Source organism: Simochromis diagramma, unplaced genomic scaffold (genome assembly GCF_900408965.1).
Source record: "Simochromis diagramma unplaced genomic scaffold, fSimDia1.1 OVJJ01000612.1, whole genome shotgun sequence".
NCBI classification, from domain to species: Eukaryota; Metazoa; Chordata; class Actinopteri; order Cichliformes; family Cichlidae; genus Simochromis; species Simochromis diagramma.
The window spans coordinates 1,709,410-1,715,105 of NW_024387419.1; positions in this window are offsets into that span (position 1 = coordinate 1,709,410).

Genomic DNA, 5,696 nt, shown 5'->3' on the forward strand with positions numbered 1-5,696 from the left:
TCAGGGGGCGGGGTTAACGCTGATCGAGTCAAAACCATTGCTTTGGCCTGGTGGCCATTGTTTCTAGCACACAACAACCGGCATGTGGAAGCTAACAGAACTGAACTTTGAAAAACCCTGTTTGTGTGTCACCAAATACCTGTTTTAATATTTTTTTAGCCGAGAATGTAGTGGTTTAATCTTCATGTGTCTGGTCGGTTTGTCAAGATACAGCCTCTTTGCAAAAGTGCTTCGATGATTTCGGAGATGTCTGCCCAGTCTCACGGCAAAGCGTGGGATAGACCCGCTCACCTCGCAAGCAATCCCACCGACAAAGCGCAGGCCCCGGTACACAGCTGTAGTAACCCCCGCTGACTTCTTTTACTGAGGTTATATTTATCGGTGTTTTATTTCCTGATGTTCTTATGTGTCCTACGTGTTTCAGTCGCCAATTCTGAATTATAACTAACATTAAAAACATGTTTAAGGAGGAGAGAGAGCAAATAAATCTGTTTAACATCTGATCTTTGGGTTTTTGTTCAGTAATCAGCGTGACCTGTGTATAAACGCATAAAAGAGATAACGTTGGTGTTTCTGTCATGTAGTAACTGCTGGCTTTAACTGTACAAAGGTTGTTCGACACTATGAAACACATACAGACTTCATGATGTTCGGCTAATATTTTTATAGTGAATATTAATCATGAGGGTAAACGGCCCTGTACACCACGGAGCGAGGTCAGCATATCCACGATATCCTCAGCTCCATGAGTTAACACAAAGTTTCCCAGCTGACTATCTAACTGCCAACTAGAGACGTGAAAATATACAGCATAAAGAAAAGTGTAAGAGACTCAGCAGCAGATTAGAATAACAGTTATACATTTAATAAATCACCAAATGAATCCAAGAAACGAGCAAACCTGTTCCGACAGTTTGAGTTTGTATTCCCTCAGCTGCAGACTCGCTGCTGTTTAAATGTTTGAAAAGGAAGATTAGATATAAAAAACGTCAAACATAGACTCAGTCTGCCTTCACATTTGATATGAGGCCAGCGCGTATAGTGGCTGTGTCCTGTTTTAAGATCATACATGTAAAATTGTTGTCTGACCTCCGTCGATCCAGCCGCTCAGAGTCCGTGGTTACCATGGTTACTGCATAAGCAGCTATAATGTTAACAGCTGGCACTGAGGAAACCTACACCAGCATGGGTGTTTATGTTTTTCATTGCAAAAGAACTGTCTGAATGGTCAACTGAAGTTAACTTGGATAAATTATAGTTAAGGAGTATCACAGATAACGCCTACGTGAGCTGTGCGACTGTTCACCACTACACTGAAATCAGCAGGCTATTACTGAAATACACGTGCTATATCATAAACTATGATATAAATAGGGAGGTCCTATTAACATGTTTAGTTTTAAAGGACACCTTCATGAGCAGTATTAGTTTTCTTCTAACATCCAGAAGTCTGCACCATGTGTTTCATAGTTTGTAACAAGCCTTTGACAGGTAAACATAACATGACCGAAAAAGCAAAAAAAACAAAAAAAAAGAGAGAGAGAGTGTTGACATAAGAAGAGAAAATGCTCTCAATTATGGAGACAGGCAAATGGTTCATTTATGTTTGATGTGTGTTTATTCCTCCCTAAATATCGTCGGTGAAGTTTGCCATGCACGTCAGATTTTCCTGCGCATTTTTATACCTCTGCCAACAGAGAGAGAAAAAAAATCACATTCTAACAGACAGCTGGTGCTTAGAATACAGTTGAATAACTATTAAAAAACAGATGATATAATATTTCTGTCCAGGTTGCAGACTTCATGATGAACATGCTGTTGCAAACCCTGCTCCTCTCGGTGGAAATGCGCCTTCTCTTTCCTCTTTGTATAAAAACATTTTAAAAGTCAGTTTAATCTCAAAATTCACTGTTAAATCCAAAACACACCAGATAAAGAAAAGCGAATAGTTCAGTCTAACACATGTGCCAGTGAACCATTAAACGTCTGTGAAACTATGCAGTTATGAGACGTAACTTTAACCTCAGCCAAACCGATTTGCTCAGCTGTAAATAAAACAGCGAAGTAAACGTGACCCGACAGACAGAACCTGAGTGAATGAAGTCCAGCGTTTAACCACTGAGAGCTAAAACTCAGCTGAGGTTTCAAAGCTGTGTGCCGGTGATTGGACATCAGCCGCTGATGAAGCTGGTTCGCCTATAAAGTGCTCTGTAAGGAAACAAGCTCCAGCAGCTCTGCGCTCGGGGAAAACACTATATTTACTTATCTTGTGCAGAAAAATGCGCTGACATTGCTTTATATCAAGTACCGGCTGCCCGGTTAAACTGTGACTATCACCAGGTAACGTAGGCGTGTTTCTTGAATTAGCAGCAGGTGTTAAACAGCTGACAGATGAGGAGGAGGATGCATGCAGGTAAACTGAGGGTCTGTTGAGCTGATCGCTGGTTTCGTGAGAAAAATGTCAGCTGGTTCTTTATGTTACAGAAGCACAGAGACACAAGACCAGGCGGAAAGAGACGATCGTTCGGTGAAAATGAGAATCTGCGAATGCAACATGTGGAACACGGAGAGTGGAATATGTAAACAAACCGGTTAACGTAACCCCCTGGGTGCACTCTGCATGCTAACTGTTAGCAGAGCTAGTGAAATCTCTGAAAACATCTGAGCACTTTTGCAAACATGTTCTATGTTGACAACCTGACCAGACATACGTCGCGACATTCGCAGCTAAAACACTGTTAAAAGTGGTAGCTGGTGACAGAAAGAACGGGGGTATTTTAAAACTACACCACCACCATTGCTGTGCCTTTGATTTGATCTGCATTCTGGGATACCTGGCTGCCCCCAAGTCTACACAAGCAATCGATTATCTAGGATCGACCTGTTTTTGACTTACTTGGCCCGGCAACCAATCAAATGTTAGAGAAGCTGCATGGGCAGCGTTACCCCGGCCCCCTGATTCTTGATGGGTGAGGCTGACAGGATAAATTATTCAAGATGAGAGCCAGGCGCCAGGACTGTCAAAATGAATAAATAAATATATCATTAATAATTAATTATTTCATTAATTATGTGTCCAATAATTAATTAAATGTGATACATAATTAATTAAATGTGTCAATATTATAATTATGTTCATATAATTATATATATATTAATTAAATGTGTCAATAATTAATTAAAATGTGAAATACATAAATAATTAATTAAATGTGTCAATAATTAATTAATTACATGTGTCAATAATTAATTAAAATGTGAAATACATAAATAATTAAATATGTCAATAATTAATTAATTACATGTATCATAACTATTTATTTAATTAATTAATTCCAATTTTAATTAATTATTGCCACATTTAATTAATTATTTTATGGTGTATTTAATTAATTCATTATGGCAGTCCTGGCGCTCCATACGTTTACAGTGTCATGTAGCACAATTACATTTTAATTCGGTGGAAAATTAAAAACAGCTCATCAAATATGAACATTTGGTTGGATTGCCTTTGGTTTATAGTATTTTAGGGAAAATGGTGAGACCCCAGAAACAATGGAGATTAAATAGGGTGACCAACCATCCTCTTTTTTTTTTTTGCACTTGTTGACTTGTAAAACCTATATGACAGTTTTTATTTCACCGTTCATTAACCACACAGAGAAGGCATAGTTTAAATATGTTAAAGTTTTCTTTAAGTAAACAGTATTATTAAAGTTCTTCATGACTGGCACAAGTGTCCTCTTTTTTGGAAATCAAAATATGGCCACCCTAGGTTAAATAACCCAACTTTGCTTAAATTAAACCAAAGAAAATAAATAAAAATGTGGCGACCATGGCAGTGATGCAGTAGTTTGTGGTGACTTTAGCAGACAGACGAGCAGAGACGCCGACACCTGAAGAAATCACTTGGATGAGCGACGTTTCTCACACTGAAAATGCTACGAATCAACTTTGTGGACTTTCCTTAATTGGATAATTGAGTGCTCACAAGACCTGCTGCAAGAGCCGATGTCTCCCCTGCACCAGCAAGGCTTTCTTTGCTTATGTACTAAAGGAGATATTGAAAATGTTTCCACACTGCATGATGTTTAGCAAGAGGAAACTTATCTGTTACCAGGATGAATCCCAGAGGGCTTGATTACTCGCCAGTGCTCTGTCTCCACACAAAGCGCAGATGGTAACTGATCTCAGAGCAGTGAAACCTGAGCCAGCCAGCAGCAGCTTGTCTGATTGATCAACTATACACAACCAGAAACATTTGTCAGTCTCTCAGCTTGCCGACCCACATCCCCATGAAATTAACGGGTGCTACATATTTCAGTGGGGTTCAAGTCAAGCAGAGTCCAGCGTGCTTCTGCAGAGAACAGCCACTGAAGCCACGAGATAGCAGTAATTTAAAGGATAGATGCAAACAAGGGAAAATCGTATCGTAATGCTTGCTGGTCTCTCTCAGACAAGCCGGGGAGGTCTGACAACTCAAAGATTCAAAATTCACACGATCAATAATAATTATCAACAGTCTGGTGTTTGACATGGAAAATGCTATTTTGTTGCAGTATTGTGGACGATCATGGCAGAAAAATTGTCGGTACAGATGAACCCTATTCCACTCTTAATATGTCTGTGGCTCCTTAAGCTCCATAAAAAGTCACAGTTTGGTATATTTCTTGGCTAATAATATGCTATACATTACAGCTTACATGAAAAGCACACTTCAAATAACCCTCCTCAATCTCAGACAGACAGGATATTGAGATATAAAAAGAAAGAAAACCACTGCTCTATAGCACCACAAGTGGTCAAAAGCATATACAACTGGCCTTTAAACTCATCTCCTTTAGCTGAACACAACTTCCCCCTATAAACATTAAGAAATACTCCATTTTATACATAAAGTTGTTATTTTTAACAAATAAAGATCAAATACAGAACAACAAATCTTTTTAATTAAATATTAAAAATGAACAATAAGGAGCTACTTGGCACTGCTCTAAGGCAGCGGTCCCCAACCTTTTTGCGCCACGGACCGGTTTATGCCCGACAATATTTTCACGGACCGGCCTTTAAGGTGTCGCGGATAAATACAACAAAATAAAACTAGTCCCGGTACCGAAAAAAAAGAAGATTTATTCATAACACACGTGAAAAGACCCAGGAAAACTGAGTTAACGATAAAAACGATAACAAAATAACGCTGAAAACCGATAAAAACCCTGAAAACCATACATTTCAGACCTGAGCCTCAACTCTTGCAGCCTCGGTACCAAACGACTCACGGACCGGTACCGGTCCGAGGCCCGGGGGTTAGGGACCGCTGCTCTAAGGCAAACAGTAGTAACTTACAAAGCCGTCATAACTCAAAGCAATTTAAAGACTAAAAACTAAAAAACACTTGTTGGACAAAGTTGCAAATTTCACACACCTACTGTCTCTGCTACAATAGAAGCATCAATGCAAACAAACAAAAAACAAAAACAAAAAAACAAAAAACTTAAAAATATCAGACAAGATAAATACAAATTTTGGGAAAACATTATTTTGACAAATTTCCTTTAAAAGCCATAAAAAGCGCCATTGGTCACATTCTCCAAATAAGAGATTGCTGCAATGACTGAACTCATTTTGAATCAGAGTCTGATATAAAAACACAACAACTTAATTATTTGGTTAAAAATGTTAGATGGATTTTTTTC